Source organism: Phyllostomus hastatus, unplaced genomic scaffold (assembly GCF_019186645.2).
Source record: "Phyllostomus hastatus isolate PE091 unplaced genomic scaffold, TTU_PhHast_1.1 phas_scaffold_129, whole genome shotgun sequence".
NCBI lineage: Eukaryota > Metazoa > Chordata > Mammalia > Chiroptera > Phyllostomidae > Phyllostomus > Phyllostomus hastatus.
Genome location: NW_025334009.1, coordinates 25,800,854 through 25,818,849, shown reverse-complemented (window position 1 = coordinate 25,818,849; position 17,996 = coordinate 25,800,854). Strand labels below are relative to the sequence as shown.

General features: G+C 41.0%; 1 protein-coding gene across 2 annotated transcripts in view; it reads right to left on the bottom strand.

Moving 5' to 3' along the window:
* TBC1D5 (TBC1 domain family member 5) overlaps window positions 1-3,393 on the bottom strand; it is a 479,919-nt gene extending 476,526 nt beyond the window's left edge. For both annotated transcript variants that reach the window (XM_045856992.1, XM_045856988.1), the window contains exon 1: window positions 3,236-3,393. The gene's annotated coding sequence lies outside the window, so the exon portion shown is untranslated. The remainder of the gene's footprint in view (window positions 1-3,235) is intronic.
* Window positions 3,394-17,996: the final 14,603 nt, after the last annotated feature.

Here is a 17,996-nt window from a genome sequence, read left to right as displayed (position 1 = left end):
TCATTCTTCTAAATGTAGACTTCCTGACCTACAAAAATTCATGAAAATCTGCAAATGCCTATAATACTTATTTCAAACCTCTTATATCTATTTTGTTTAAAAAAAAAAAAAGTAATACAATAACCACCTTTCCTAGGCATCTGGTTAAGAAAAGTAACAGGCCCTGGCCTGGTGGCTTAGTTGGTTAGAGTGGCATCCCAATACGCCAAGGTTGTGGGTTCAATCCCCAGTCAGGGCATATACAAGAATCAACCAATAAATACATAAATTAAGTGGAACAACAAACTGATATCTCTATCCCTCCCTCTCTCTCTCTCTTTCCCCTCTCTGTCCCCCTTCCTTTCTCTCAAAAATCAAGAAATTAAAAAAAGACAAATAATAAATCTGAAATTACTAAATATTTTCATGGAGTCAGTCACAGATACCATATGTAGCACAGAACAATGACTGAATGATATTATCTTTAGATATTTTTCATACAAACTAATGGATATCTAATGAGCACTACTGCATGCCAGGACCTACACTAGGTGCTAAAGACACAAAATGCTAACAAAGAGATCCTATATTCCAGTTCTCTGCCTATCTAGTCAAGAAGACATACACATGTATTAAGTTCAGGCATAGGCAGGAAATAAGGGACTGAAAACTTGCAGGGTCAAACAGAAGCAGATACTACTTTTGCATTTAATAGTGACATAAAAACTGAAGAGACTGGTCCACCAAGCAAGTGCAAACAAAATAAATCTTTGCAAATTTCAGTATTTTATTCACAAATGATTACAAACATTGAAGAACAAATACTAGTTCACTTCTAAATGGGAAAGAATAGGAGACATTTTTAAAATAATGACAATTTTGAATTTTAAAATGAAAGAAAAGCTCATAACTCTTAACAATAGGAAAAGAGACATAAAAGAATATCATTAATTTATCTTCTAAAAAGGCAGAACAGAGAATTGTTAAAAGCATGGACTCCAGAGTCAGCTAACCAGAACCCCAGCTGAGCATTAGCTATGAGCATGGGATGTTCGCCCTCTCTGTTTCAGTTTCCTTAAAAGTAATTGTGAGGATTAAATGAGTCAGGATTGGTAAAGTGCTTAGAACAGTGCCTGGTACTTAGTAACTACTTCAAAAGTACTGTCAGAAATATTACTTGGTAACATAAACAATGGTAAAGTAAGAACTAATCATTATAAAAATTACAGTATAAAAATAGTTGATGTTATACTCCCATAAAGTTGTTTAAAAGTTAAGTACAATACGACCATTTTTATATCCATAAAGTATTTGAGGACTTGCACGACACTTTCAAACTTTTCAATTTATGTTTTATTACATTAGGGAAAAATCTGAATACACTAAGCATACCCTCTACAGGTGGAGACCCTTAATTGTTTAAAAAGTTTGCTTCCGAGGCTTGGGACAGCAATTCTCCATGAGGCTGCATTTCGGAGAAAGAGCACACACTCAATCCTTCCACCAATTAAAGAAACTCATCCCAGCAGTGCACTCAGAAACATATGTTGATAAAACCCAACTACCCATTGCTGAGCAATTCCTTCAGATGGAAGTACAGCAAGCTTCCATAGAAAATTCGCACACCACACAGCATACACACCTGGTACCTGCACTCTTCCTGGTTGGGGCGGCCACCCCTCCCTCAATTCTTCTGCCGTTCCCTTCCATGGGACCCAAACTTGGCCTGCTCACTCTGCATAAGGGATCTCCTTAAGGGAAGCCTTTTCAGTCCATCCAGCTATTCGCCCTTTCTCTCAAGCCACCTCTCCAGCCAGCGTGAATTATTAAAAGGCACTTGTTCAACGACACATCATTTTATTTCTTAACACACAAGTTATCTACATCCTTGCAACTCAAGGATGGTTCCCTGTCCAGCAGCACCTAGAAGCATACCAAGCTGAATCACAGATCTACTCAGCCAGAATTGGCATCTTTAAACAAGAGTCCCAAAGGATTCCTATGTACATTAAAGTTTGAGAAGCAATGTTCTATATGACTACCGCATAGATGTATAATTTTAAAATGCTCGATTTTCCATATGAATTCAGACATATGCTGTGAAAATTAGCAAGATGTGGACTCAGGAAACCTCATTATGAGAAATAAACAACATATAATTAAATTTCTTTACCAGTGATATCAGAGGCGTTCAAAAGATTTATACTATTTTCAACAATGCGTACAGTTAAATGCTTCCTGCTTTGAGTCACTATTTAGTACATCAGCAAAAAACGTATGCAATAATTTTATTGAGATTATATTTTATTGTCCAGAGTACAAAAGAATGACTGGATCTAGAAATTTCTACGAACTCTGGTCCAAAGGTGTGCAATCTGCGTGCTAAAATTTCGGGATTCGGTCCAATTTAAAGTTGACAAATGAAACTTTTTCCTTAAGTCATTAAAAGAAAGCTTAAGGATGTAAATTGTAAGCACACATCATATTCCTGGAATTAAAACTAGCATGAAAAAGTCATTTGTAGAACCGAAAATTGTTTTGAGAGATTTGTGTTAGTTTTTCCAGGAAAAGTAGGGTGAGGGGGAAATAACTTTCAGCCTCAGCGAAGTTTTTCGCATCCTGAAAGGCCTCTCAACTTGCACGGTCTTACAGATGAATAAACTTAAGTCGTACTAAAACAAAGTCTCTTTGGTTGCCTCAACGGTGAGAAAGATTTCTACCTCTTGCAAAGGTTGCATCTTAAAAGATTTGGGATTGCCGGTCAGTTTCGCTTCCGGCTTGCGGAGGAAGCGTGCTACCCAGCGCTGAAATGAACAGGGAAATTTACCAAGTAGGAAGTTGAGCCTTAGTCCAACCACCATGCTCTGCCCTCTGGCTGCAGCTGGACTTGCAGCCTAGACCCCAATCTCTAGAAGAGGGTAAAGCAGGCAGGCTGAGGAAGGCAGTTTCCACGCCCTCCTGCCCTGGAGCTGGGGAGCCTCCCTCCCGCCACCCAACCCGCACGCCGCCCGGGAAGCGCACACGCACGGGGCGGTGCGACTATCCATCGGCGGCGGCAGCACCCGCACCCTCAGGCCTTCCCGTGAGGAGGCGGTAGCTACAGCAGCGAGAAGGGAGGCGGCACTCGGGGCTCCTCCTGAGGGGCTGAGAGGAAAGCCGGGGCGGGAGTCACTGCATGTGGGGGACGCACTGGAGGAAGGCAGAGGCGCTCAGAGGGCTCAGCTTTTTTACGATCATCATCATCATTTTATTTTACCTGTGGTGCAGAAGGGCTCCCCAGCTCCTACTCCCTGAATCCTCCTCCTCCCTCCTCTTTCAATCTCTCTCTCTCCCTCTCAGTCTCTGCCAGGCGCTCGTGGAACCGACCGGCCCGACCAGAGAGAGAACAGGGCAAGAGGGGTGGTGGTGGCGGCGGCGATGACCAGCGACCACGTGACCACGCTCGCGCCGTAACGGCGGCCGCCTCCTACCGCGCGCCCTCCTCGCGCTCCACCTCTAATAACCTCGGGCTCTCGGGTCCAGAACGCTCGTGCGCAGGCGCCCGCCTAGGCCTGGAGACTGCGCGAATGCGCTACGTGCTCCCTCTGGGGGCCAAGGGTTTGGGGCCCCACGAGGCTCGAGGTGGGGAGTGAGCCGCCAGCTGAGAGAGCGCATGCGCAGGAGGCTTGTTAAATTTTTTTTTTTTTTTTTTCCTATTTCAATCCAGCTTCACCGTGGAACCACTACCAGCTTGCAGCTGGAATCTGGGACCCGCCGCAGGGACTTAAGTACTCACTCTCACCACCAACTTAGTGAGAGTGAGAGGAAATGGGGGATGTCGGCTCACTGAATTATCCAGGCCTAAGAAACTGCATTTTCTTGTTGTGAGCAAATTGTCTTCATTAGTTTTCTATAGCTGAGTAGACTCCTATTCATGCTTCAAGACCCAGTTTGTCTGTCACTTCCTCTGTGAAATGTACCCTACTCTATTTTGGGGGCTTGTTAGCATATTGCGCTGACCTACTATAATATAACCCACACAGAAATAATATATGAGTTATTTTTTACAAACCCACAATATTAGGCTGGGGTTTTATCTTTTCCCCATAACCTGAGACAGTGTGTCTTTAGCATTGTGGCATGTCAGTACCAAGTTTTGATGACTATCAGAATACAGGCAATGCCTAAACCCTGTGTCTTGCTGCCCTCCACTTCTGCTTAATCATGATTTAAGATTCCCTTTAACCCAAGCACACGTGGAATGCTAGTGTTTGTTTCCCCAATAGGAAAGTCTTTGAATGGCAATGCTAATTAGAGTAGTAAATGCTTCACCTAGTAAAAAAGATTTATGATCTTTTATTTGCCTATCTTCAGCAAGCACTCCAAAGGAAAATGACACTGTTGAGTCCAGTAAAGGGAAACCAAGGGAGAGAAAGTTCAAATTTCAAAAGGTTAGCTAACTTCAGAGAGGGTCCCTGTGTGGGAGACCTTTCTTCCTGGTCCAACACTGCCCTTAACATAGGGTTTCCCTCTTTCTGTTGTCCCTCTTTGATATAGATCCTGGACAGATGAAGTTAGTGCTTCTGGACAGATTTAATAGGACAAATAATTAAAATGTAAAAACTTACTGACAGTTGTGACTAGACCAGTCATCACTACTGTTAAACTAGCGAATACTGACATGGTGTTCAAGAAACAGAACGAACAATAAAATCCCAAAAAATGTTGGAGAAAATGTTGATCAATATTAACAAGGGCTTCTGAGAAACTAGGAAAATCATGTCAAAAAGGAAAAATTTTCTACCTTTTCAGTGTCTTTGCCCAGTCTAATAAATTAACATAGCACAGATTAACAGGAGAAAAACATTTAATTACATACATGTGGGGTCCCAAAAGAACATGAGACCCAAGGCAAGTTGGGCAGTTGAGCCTTACACGGTAAGTCTTCACTTAACATTCTTGATGGGCCTGTGACTTTAAATGAAACAACATATAATAAAATTGATTTTACTATAGGCTGATATAAACAAGTTCCTAGGGCATTTCATCAACATAACTCAATGGCATTGAGAGAAATGACATTATTCAAGGACCTGCTGTACTGAGCCTTAGCTCAGGAATGGGATGGGGAACAGGGTTTAAATGAGGGAAAAGGTAATTCACAGGAAAATCAGAACAGCAGATGTTTGGTAATTAAATGTTTTTCCTGCCATACAAATAGGTCATTCAGATAAAAAGGTAAGTCTGGTAATAGCTCTTTCTAGGACACACAATCTATGTAGATTCTTTTAGTAATTTAGTGACAGGTAAACATTTCTCTTGAATCTATTGGACCTTGAATGCCTTCCAATAGTCCACGCTGCCAAAATGGACTATTGAGGTGTGCCCCTTCAGTCACAACCCTCAAAACTCCAATCTTTTGTGTCTGCAACTTTGACAGACACTTCACTGAAATCACAAGTGTACACACCTACAGACTGATCTTACCAAGTAGTTTGTTACCACCTGGTGCATGTAAGTAGCTTCCTGTTCTAAACATCCAACCCAAGATTCAGACTCTGTAGGAGAATATAATTTTAGTGGCTCCTAATGAACTGTGCCTTCCCAGTATTCACACCCTTGTGTAATCCTAACTCCTTGCATCTGGGCTGGCCTTGTCCCCTGCATTAAACAATAGATTGTGGCAAAAATGACTATGGCAGCTTAGGCCTAGGCCTTAAGAAGGCTTTGCAGTGACCATGTTGAACTTGACCATAGCTGTAGTGATGGAAAACAGAAGCATATTAGGAAATCCCCACCCCTCCACCTGTCTGTGTTCTGGGAAATGGCTTAAAACAAAAAACACACCCTTCCCAATATGACTTAGGTAAGATTCACTATCCATTCTTTTTCATAAGACTGGAAGATGACTCCTTGTTTACCTGTGACAAAGCCAAACACAGACCTTTCTCTTTTTGCCTAAACCTGTTCACAAGCTCAGACAAAACTCCTTTAATTTCCTGTTTGTCTCGTGAATGATTAGCTGAGATTAGAACGGTGTGTCCCCTTGAAACTAGCTAGACTCAGAGATAAACATTTCCTGACTGATAGAGACTTCCCCTGATTACAAAATAATCCCAATCATAGTTAATCCATTTATAACTTGTCTACTCCTCCCTAGAAAAACATAAAGCACAACTACCCTGCCAAGGCGCTCTGATCTTCATCTTCAAAGCTGGGTACTCTCCCTATTTCAGTAGCCAAAATAAAATCTATTTCCTTGCTTGTTTGTTTTTTGTCTTTGATAGTCACTTCTGTTTTTGACCTTTGGGGGAAGCACCAGGTAAGAAATCCAGCCGCTCTGACACTACCGTGCTGTGAGAAGTGTAACCTAGCCATCCCAAGAGGCCGAGTGGAGGACAATGGAGGCCCTTGGCTGATAGCCCAAGCTGTGCTCCTGTTGGACACAGGCCACACATGTGAGTGAGGCCATCTTAGAAGCAGGTTCTGCAACCCTGGTCAAGTTCTCCACCAAGCCCAAATTGCAGAATTGTAGGCAAATAAGTTTGTTGCTGTGTTAAGCCCCTGAGTTTGGTGGTGGTTTGTTAGGTAGCAATAAACAACTAGAATAGACCTATATATCCAGCTCCCTACTAGGGATATGTCCCAAATGATCCTACTGGCACCTCAAACTCAACCTGCTTAAATTGAGTTTTTCAAATTCTCCCCAAATCTTCCCCTTTCCCCATGCTCTTACCTATACTGGTGGTGCATTATCTCCCCTCCCACCCTGAGCTCCAAGCAGATAACCCTCGAGCTTTCCTGGACTCTTCCTTATCCTGCAACATTCAGGCACCAAGTAATGGGGTTCCTTCTCCAGTCCCACTAACATCTTCTCACCTCCGATCCTTGTCATCTGTCTCCTCAACTACTAAATATTAGTCCTATTTTCTTCCACATTGCAAAAAAGAGTCACATATGCATCCAGATTACCTTAGGGGCTTATTGGCAGGCAGGAAGTGAGGAGCCCAGGCATCTCCCATCACCTGCATCCTGGTGATTTCAAGACTAGGAGGCCCAGCTGTGGAGAGTCATAGCAATGACCCCATCTTTCAGGCTACAGTTGTGGCTCTAAGGATACAGCTCCTCTCAGGCTTCTCATATCCTTAGTCTCCCAGAAAAAAACATGAGGAGTCTGCTAGTCCCCAGTCAGCACAGAGATGTTGACAGGGCTGCGAGTGGCCTGCAATCTAATCTAGGAAAAAGAAACTTAAGTAATAAAGCTGATGATTAATAACTCTAGAAAATATAAACATTGTATGAAATTCATTTTGAGTTACACTACTGATAATACAATTCATATTTTTAAAATAGAAAAATTAAATTTGAACCAACATCAGCATTCTTAGAAAAAAACAATTGAGACAATTTTGCAGCTACATGTATGGTATGGTAGTTGGTTCTCTGCTTTAGCATCTGTGTGCATCATTCTCTGTCTTAGGGCATGGAGAAGGGGAAGCTCAAAAAGAAAAAAAGGCAGCTAGTGTTCTCTAGGCAAGGTAGAAGCTCTCTCCAAGCCCTCTGCCTATTGGGGGCATAGCCTGGACCCACTCTAGCCAGGCCAACATCTATATCTCGTCCACTGGCTCTTCTCTCCATTCCACTCAGCTCGCCTAGGTTAATAGGCCACCATCAGATCCTGAAATTGCCATGGTGGCCTAGACTAACATTATGACACGATGGGCATCTGCAGTCTGGTAGTGAGATGGGTGTGGTAAGTGTGAGCTGTGTGAGTAACTGATGTCAGGAATCATCTCCTCCTTTGCTACCTTTTATGTTCATTTATGGAAATACCCTGTTCAGATCTCCCGCTGCAGGGAGCATAGTCAAATTTCAGTCTCAGTTGCCGCCTGCTGGATCCACCATTGTGTTTGTGCTGAAGCCACATTTCCCCTGGGCTGTTCCCAGTCAAAGATTGAGCAGGGCAGAGATATTAGTGCAGGCTCATTATCAGGAAATGCAGGTTGGCTCTAATGGGCAGCTTTGGCTGGAGGATTCCCCAAAGGCCTGTTCGAGCTTTCTGAGAACTGGCTGCAGTCTTAGGATCTTCCTAGCCAACTTTCTTCCTTTCCCCTTAGCTTTTACAGGTGTCAGACTTACATTGTGGCCTGATGTTTCTCCCACCCTGCTCTTCCTTCCTTCATTTTATCCTTCACTGGTGTTCTCTCATTAAAACTATTGTACATCCAATCTCACCTTAATATCTGCTTCTCAGGGCCTGAACTAAAATATACCCCATTCTATGACTTCCTCTGGCCCACCCTCAGACTAGAGCTACAGGTCACAGTTATGAATAATAACAAGAAAACTTAAGTTTTTCAATTCTTTTACATTTTGAGTTTCGAAGAAATCTCTATCTTTCAGAGCCACCCATTAAATGGAGCTAACCCCAGGTTGAGAAAACAAGTGAAAACCTTTCAATGTTAAGAAAATAAAAAAGATTGTTTAAGAGTTATTTTGACTCTGAAGATAATTAAGGTTGCAAAAGATTGTGAGGTTAATAATAAAAATTACTAGCAGCGTGGTAGGACAACAAGGGCGCCCCGGTCCCCATTTTGTGTTGCTACAGAAGATACTTTGGGGGCTGTCGTCTAGCTGATAATAAGACATATCTCCCACCAACTCTCAATTGCCTTTCCCTTCTCCCACACCCCCAAAGCCCATCAGTATCCTGAGGCAAATGGGGCCAACCAGCCTCTCTTTCTGAGACAATGGAGAATTGGGTTTAGAAGGCAACTGGTTATTCTTTCTGCATGACTAGAACTTTAATAACAACTCAAGGCAGTAGGCCGTTTCATTACTCAAGTCTGATCAGAAGACTAGAAACCACTTCAATTATTTGCAACAGGGAATCTAATACAGGGGATGAGTACACAGATGATGGAAGGGGCGAGAGCCCAAGTGATGGGGAGGTGACTCAGAGATTAGCAACAGCAGGAAGGAACTGTGCTACCCCTGAGCCAAAGAGACACAAGGAAGAGATCATGTTCCTGGGGCCAGGGGCCTCTGATGGATTATACCATGACGGTACAGAGTCTGAGAAGCTGTGGGCAGAAATAACTCCCTGAGGCAGCTTTCCTCAGATAGCACTTGCAGGGTTTACCCCATCCCACTGGCAACTACAAGGAGGGGGACAGAGTCAGTTTCCTAAAGAAGGGCTGTGGCTGTTTGTCAGATGGGGAAAAAGATCCTTGGCAGAAAATTGCATTCCTTCCATTACTTACTCAACACATGTATGCAACCTTTTTATACATGCTTTCAAAATGTTCTCACCTAATATAAAGTAACTACTCATTTACTAACCCTGCAATTAAAGAGCAGATATTATTAGCAGTTATGAAATAAATTAATCGGTAATATTAGACTCTAGTGATAGGTAGCAGGCTTGAAAGACATTTTAACTCTCGTGCAAGTCATAGGAAAACAGGAATGATATTATTTTACAAAGAGCCTACCAAGAAAAAAAAAAGCTGAAATCAGAGATTAATTTGTATGTGGTGTCTGCATAGTTATGTGTGATAGACTGTGAGCTCCTCTTCCTTTCCAAATTCATTTTTCTCTTCTTTCACTGGAATTGAATTTTAGCTGGGCATATGGCCATCTCTCTGGAGACTGCATTTCCCACTCTGCCTTGTGGCTGGATGCGGCCGTGTGACTTTGTTTGCATCTATGGAGTAGAAGCAGGTGCAACGTGTACATTTTCCACATTACTTGATTAAAAGAAAGTTGCTTGTCCTATATTGCCTTTTCTCTATCCCTGCCACCTGGACACAGATGTGGTGGTGACCCAGCTTCCAGTGTGCAGAACTGTCAGACACACGAGGTGGAAGGAAACTGGGTCCCTGAATCGATTCACGAAGAGCTGCCTTCCCAACCTTGACTTCCCCGAGACATCTTTAAATTAGAGAGAAATAAACATCTACCTTGTGTAGGCCACTGAATCTTTCCTCTTTCCCCCTGAAATTCCCCTGAAATTCCCTCCCCTCTCCCCTCTGGTCACTGATGCCTGTTCTCTATTTCAGTGTCTTAGGTTATATTTTGCTTGATTGTTTGTTTTGTTGTTTAGGTTCCTGTTAAAGGTGAGATCATTTGGTATTTGTCTTTCACCACCTGGCTTATTTCCCTTAGCATAATGCTTCCCAGTTCCATCCATGCTGTTACAAAGGGTAGGAATTCCTTCTGTCTTTCTGCTTCATAGAATTCCACTGTGTAAATGTACCATAGTTTTTTGATCCATTCATTTACTGATGGGCACCTAGGTTGCTTCCAGCACTTGGCTATTGTAAATTGTGCTGCTATGAACATTGGGGTGCATAGGTTCTTTTGGACTGGTGTTTCAGGGTTCATAGGATATAATCCCAGCAGTGGAATTGCTGGGTCAAAAGGCAGATCCATTTTTAGTTTTCTGAGAAAATTCCATACTGTTTTCCACAGTGGTTGTACCATACTACTTAACGATATAATCTCAAGCAAGTTACTTAAATTACTTAACCTCTACAGCTTTGGTTCCACATATGAGATGGGGTTTAATAGTCTCTAATGTATCAGGTGAATGTGAGCATTAATTGAGACAATCCACCATTAAGTAAGGTACTTAGCACCTGGTAACCATTTAACTAAAAAGTAGATATTTTATGTTATTTTATGTCTTGGAGTCTTGATCAGAAAAGTTTTTATGAGTAAAGTACATCTTCAGTCTGTAGGTAAAGCAAATTATTCTATACATGACCATAATGATAGTTACAGTTTGCACACACAAAATAGTAAATTCTGGACTTTACATTGGAAATTTTTTTTAAGTTTTTTTTTTGGCCTGACTGATGCAGCTCTGTTGGTTGGGTGCTATCTTGCTGAGTGAAAGGTCACTGGTTCTAATTTCTGATCAGGGCATACACGTGGGTTGCAGATGTGCTCCTAGGTCGGAGTGGATACGAGAAGCAACCAATTGATGCTTCTGTTTCACACTGATGTTTCTCTCCCTCTCTTCCTCCTTACTCTTCTCTCTAAAAATAAATAAATAAAATATTTTTAAAGAACATACTTTAAAAAAAGACAGAGGTATTTTTGTTGTACTGCTCAAACATACATGATATGCCTACTAATATGCCTAAGTGGCGTGGCAGTACAAGTAATGGCTTAGCTTTTTTATTCTGGAAGTACCGTATCTCAAAGCATTATCCAACAAGGAGAAAGAACTTACTGGAGGAAAAGAATCAGTTTTGATTTTCCACAGTTTTGTAAAAGGATAATGGAATCATGATCACAATTATGTAAAGTCATTTCTTTGAAGCTTTTGTTCCTGTGATAGCAATTATTTTCATTGGATTACTTTTTCTTGGTCAGGAATGTACAGATGGTTCCTTAGTAAACACCTTTCCACAGTGATTTCATGGTGTCTGTACGCCATATGAGCCCCTTACATTTTTCCCAGCTGTAGGCTTCAAATATGCCGAGGAAAGGATAAATAATCAACACAGTTTATACCATTCAGTTCGTACCCCTGTTATAACACTTGTCCCATTGTGTTATGACCAGCTGCTTGAATGTCTGACATTCCCTAGACTGTGAGCTCCTCAAGGGCAAGCAGTATGTTGTATTCATCTCTGCATCAGCAGTGTTTTAAGAAGTGCTTAGCATTTAGTAGGTATTAGATAAATGTTTGATATGAATAAAAGCAAATATGTATCTATCACATTATGAAAATCAACTTGGTACACAGTTGAACAGTGTTTTGTGGATCTGTTGCGATGTAAGTGATGCTCTTTAAAAAAACATAAATTTATAATCTCACAGTTCATGGCTTACCTAGGTCTCAGCGTCAGGTTCTCTCACCTGTTTGCAATCAAGGTGTTAACTAAGACTGCAGCTCCCAGCTTGATTGGTTTACATGGCTACTGACAGAATTCAGTTCCTTGCCTGATACAGGATGGCGGGCCTCAGTTGCTTGCTGGCTGTCATCTAGAGGCTGCCCTCCGTTTCTTGCCAAGTGGGTCTCTCCATAGGGCAGCCCACCACATAGCAACTTGCTTTATCAAAACCAGCAAGAGAGAGGCCCTATCTGGGTAGCTTATTTGGCCAAGATTGTAGGTTCAATCCCCAGTCAGGGCACATACAAGAATCAACAAATAAAGTGGAAAAGTGGAACAACAAATCAATCTCCCTCTCTCTTCAAATCAATAATCATTTTTTAAAAATACCCAGTGAGAGAGCATTTTCTAAGACAGACATAACAATCTTATATAACATCACCATGGACATGATATATCATCACCTTTCCAATGTGCTGTTTGTTAGAAGCAAGTCACAGATCCTTTCCATACTTATGGGAAAGAATTACATATGGCATGGGTACTAGGAGGCAGGGATAATTGGAAGCTATCCTAGAGTCTGTTCACCCCAAGCAAGGCCTTGGTATAAGTAAGATATTAGTAGCTGGTCCACTCAAATGAAGAATCTTGGTTAGGCTCACATGCTAATTCATGAGAATGTCCAGATGCTTGCTAAAATGTGTTAGTGCTTCAAACACATGGTGTAAGAGGAAGAGTATCTTTGATAGAAGCCCTTAAATTTTGAATGGATGAGTCATAATTCATTGATCAAAAATTATTGAGCCTTCAAATCACCAGATAGTAGTTTTGTTAGGTTGAATGTCCACCTAGAAGTCCTTTAAAATGGAGACTGAAATGTGAACATTGAAGGTATGCAACATCTCTTTGCTAGCTTAGGAATTCACAGCAAAAAAAAAAAATAAGTCTCATGCGTTCTTTGGCATGCTCAATTGATTTCATCCATCTGAATAGCCAGCCAAAAGCACAGAGCATGCATATAGGTAGACAAATGCATGAAAGCCATCAACAATGGGAGAGGTATTAATTAGCTATTGTTGCAACCATGCTTCATAACAAACAATTCCAATATCTTAATGACTCACCAAAGCATTTATTTTTCTTGCTCAGGGATTGCAGGTTGGCTGTAGTTCACATCATCTAGCTTGGGCTTGCCTACGCCAAACTGGTCTATGCTGGACTCCAGCCTTTGGGCTAGGTTCACATCTGTTCCACATGCCTTCTTCATTCTGGGACCAGCAGCCACATAGGGGATGTTCATATTCTGCTCATGGCAGATGGCAGGAGGGTAAGAGGAACAAGGAGAAACATTCAACAACTCTTAAGGCTTTGCCTCAAAACTGGCATGCAATCACTTCTGCCCATCTTCTATTGACTAAAGCAAGCCATATGGCCAAGTCCAATATCAGTATGGTATGAAAATGTACTCTGTTTACTGTAGAGGAAAGCAGTGCAAAATCCCATGATAGAGGACATGGCAAATAATTAAAATATAAGGAGAGACTACAAAATGGACAGTAATGAGTGAAGCAGTAGGGAGCCAACCTTAGAAGTTGATCCAGTTTCTTGTGACACTGGAAGAGCTCCCTGGCCGCTGCTTTAAAAGAACAAGCCACACCACGAAGTAACTAACTATTCAGTCCATCCACCAGCACCATACTGGGCTCTCTTGATATGCAATCCTCTATAAAATACAAAATCCGCATTATGGTAATATGATAAAGGTAAAGATTTTACAAGCGCAGTGCCTTAAAAATTATAGTTCCCATGGCAAATATAACATAGTTTTTTGTGCCCATATACTCTAAAGACAGAAGTCCTAACTATAAACAGTAATGGGAAGTCATGCATATTCAGGAATGAGGGTTATGAAAGAGTTATGGATTCAGTTTGGGAATTTTATTTTATGGACGGAGACTCAAGTAATGTACAGCATAATACAAGTGAATGTTTAATAGGTGACTGAATAAAGGCTACAGTGTTGTAATCCAAATAGAAAGAAATGCATTTCTAAGATATATTATGGGTGGTGCCAATATTTTATTCCTTTTTTGTTTCAAATTTTAGTAGTTTTCTTTAACTCATGGTTCTTTGTTGGTAGACACCATAAATTCATTTCCCCATAAATGAGTTGGCTTTATGAACCTGGAAAACTAACATACTATGATTTTGTTTACTTTTAAACTCACAAACCCTCCAGAGATCATCTGTTTTCAACTATTATTTACCTGTTCAGTTAAAATGAATAAATATGGAATAATTTTCATCTTGCCATTTAACTTAGCTTATCTGAGGGCATTAGATGTTATACCATATTTAATTAATTAAAGAAATATTACATTTAATTTACACTATACATAGAACACCAGAGGTTGAAACACTACATTATCAAATGTACTTGAAGAACATAAGACTATTCTTTCCAATATAATGCTATTCCTTCCAAATTCTGTGGTGTCAAAGTAAGTGTCACATATGTAGCCAACTCCTGATATCCAATTATCAATTCATTTATGTATGCCTTAAGACATGAACAGATGCATTCCTGAAAAGCTGGAGTAGAGCTAAATTCCATATACCAGACTATTCTCTCATTTAACTTCCATATCTTATGTTAAAATATTGAAGGTATATTCCTTGGGCAAAAGCCTTTAGAAGAATGCCTACCATTTGGAATCACAAAGGGATTGTCAAAAGATTCTGAGAGGCTGCTTCACAAGTTCCTCTTAAAATCCTCACAAAGATACAGAAAAAGAGGAAGACTGGCTGGCAATGATGCTGTGGACTCAGAACAAGGGAGGAACAGCCACCAAGGTCCAGGTGGGATTTCAACTAACTGGTTTATTGATGATGATGGACTGAAATGTATTTTCTGTAAGCTCTTTCCTCTAAAACAGATTGTGACAGATGATGTCAAAAACCAGTGAAAAAATTGCCACTCCCCTCACGGTCTGCATTTAACTCCAGCATGCAGTTAAAAAACCAAAAGCAAGTTTATGGTCAACATAAACAAGCACCGACTGAGCCAGTGAAAGCTGAAGCTCTATTGTGCACCTTCTCTTTCCACCACCTAACCTCAGTAGTATCCATCTCTCCATGCACTCAGAGACAACTCCCACCGAAAGAGCATGTATGAACAGAGCTGACTCCATCTTGAAACTAATCCACCAGTTTAATTTGCCAGTGATTGAGCCCAGACCTTTTGACCTCCTCCCTTTCCACTGGGTGGACTCTGGAACATGTGCAGAGGTTTTGGGCTAGTCATGGAGTTTCCATTACTCCTTTCTTTGGGGGCAAGAAGCTTTCGATGTTGCCTATTTCTTAGCTCATTATGGCACCTGCTGATATCTGCCTGGCCTTTCAGTCTCCCCTCCGACTACGCATGCACTCTTCTCCAAACACATAGATCCACGCCTGAGGGGAAATGAAAGAGAGTGGTCTAGGATAGGAAGGCAGTGGAGATCTGAAACTCCTCGGGCTGCCCAGGACCTGTTTCTGCACATAAGTTCCCTATTAAACTCTCTAAACTGACAAGCTGAACTTGTCTGTCTTGTTCTTTGGCTTATTGGTTCTTTTCAGCATTTGGGTGCCACTTTGCATGTATAGCCTTTTCAATGAACAGAGGGGCAAATGAACAGAAACAGATTAAATCTTAGGATTCTTAGTTAACCTAATGAAAAGTGATTTAAGTGGGATAGAGACAGAAAAGGCATGAGGAAGACCACCTGCTGGGTGAGTCTATTGGGCTCATATATATGCTCCACTCTTCAAATAAGCTTTGAAAACCCTTAGCCAGAGAAAACGTTGAGAGCAGGAGAAAAACTGCAACAGCACACCAGTAGACATATATTAATGTGTTAGAGCCACATTTTCAATAGAAGCATGATTGCTTTTGGAGCAGTGATTTTTTGTGTGTGGGACAGTTGGCTTCACTGGCCCCTGGGCATTTGACTCAGGAAGTATGCCCTGTGTTCTAGTTATCAATGTTGTGTAAAAGCTACCCCAAACTTGGTGGTATAGGACAATACTCATTTTGTTGTGTTCAAAGATTCTGTGAGTCAGGAATTGGACAGGGACAGCAAAGATGATTGCTCTATTCTTTACACTATTCGGGCCCCAGTTGAAAAGAAAACAATACTGGGCCAAGTTAATGGCTGGGGCTGGAATCACTTACATGCTCCTCCAGTCATGTGTCTGGCATTTGGGCTGGGAGAACTAAAATACTGGGACTGCTCCTGAGAGGTCTCCCTGTGTGGTTGGGCTTCATCACTGCATGGTAGCCTTAAGATAATCAGGCTTACACAGGCCAGTGGAGGGGTCTGAGTATGAGTGATTCAGGGAACCAGGTGAAAGTGGTAAGCCTTTTCTGGCCTTACTGTGAAAGCCAAACAGTGTCTCTTCTGCTGCACTCTTGGCTACAAGTAAATCTAAGCCCACCTAGATTGGAGGTCAAGGGCAGACCCACTTTTCAATGGGAAGAATATCAAGGGAGATGTTGTATCATCTTTGCAAAATAGAACCTGCCTGTTATTAAAAATAATTTGTATTCATTTCTAAAGCTTCCATAATAAATTACCACACATTTAGATTTTTAAACAAGTTATCTTCTCATTCTATAAGTCAGAAGTTTGATGCAGATTTTATCAAACTAAAGTCAGTGTCAGCAGGCTGCACATCTTTCTGAAGGTTCCAGGGGAATGTCTGTTTCCTGGTCATTTGCATTGTTGGCAGAATTCAGCTCCTTGAGATGGTAGAACCAAGGTCTTGATTTTTTTGCTGTCAGCTGATGGTTTCTAGAGGCCATCCCACATTCCTTGGCCCATGGTCCTCCTCCTTCATCTTTAAAGCAGGTTGAGACCTTTTCATGTAACTTCTCTCTGACCCTTCTAGCATCACATCTCTCTTTGACCACAACTCAGAAAAGTGGAAAAGGTTCTCTGCATTTGAGGATTTGTCATTATATTAGGCCCACCTGGATAATCCTGGATCTTCTTTCCATCTCAAGGTCCATAACCTTAGTCACATCTGTTCCTTTTGCCATTTAGCATAACACATCCACAGATTCCAATATTACAGCAGGAACACCTTTAGAAAAGGTATTACTCTGCCTGCTTGCCAACCACACAAAATAAGCTACCCACCCACATTTTAAAACTCTCCTTTTGGGCTGGTACCATCCCTGGTTAATGGGCACTGCCTTAGATGTTTTGCACTTTAACTGGAACTTCAGGTTTAGGTTTAAGAATAGTCAAGGACATTTGCTCAGTTTATTGGAAAACAATGGCCTCAAACAATAGTGCTCTCCAGACTCCAACGCAAGTAAACAAAATTAAAAATTCAATTTAGGGATTTAGCATATATGAACAGAAATATCACCTTTTAATATTCAAAAGAAGATCATGGTTCTGGAAAAGAAATTTTCTATGAAATGGATTACAATTTTACAATACATATGGTTGAAATAACCAGAAAGATACCCAAGGACGTGGCTTCTTTGTGAAGAGAAGAGAAATGATAAGACCGACATAAAGATAGTTATGAAAGGAAACTTATTGAAATGGGGAAAATGTAAATAAAAAACCAAACTACAAAATAAGAATTAAAATCTACAAAGAAGTGATTGAAAGTCAAAATAAAAAACCAATAATGTGAAGGAGAAACTTGAGAAATTGTCCTAAAATACGTAAGAGATTTAGAAATATTTTTGGTTGCAAATAATAGGAATTCCATTGAATCTAACAAAAGGCCACTTTCAACCAATAATTCTAAAATGATTTGAATAACATATACAAAATATAGTTTGAATAATATAATTTTAAGGCTGATTTAATATGAGCATGTATAAGAAGTATGTCCAGAAAGTATTCAGCCATGTGCTGTGCAAAATAGAGAAGTTTATTGAAGAAGATATGAGAAATATTGTACATAGAACAATGATGCCTCAGTCCCCTTCAAAGTGGGCACTTTGGGACCTCACACCCAAATTACCCCAGTTACCATTAGCTGCCCCTTAGTATTTTCCTGAATCTCATGAATGGCCAGAAATCTCTTCCCTTTCAAAAGTGATTTTAGTTTGGGGAAAAGACAGAAGTTACAGGGCACCAAATCTGGGCTGTAGAGGGGCTGAGTTACCTGGGTGATTTGATGTTTTTC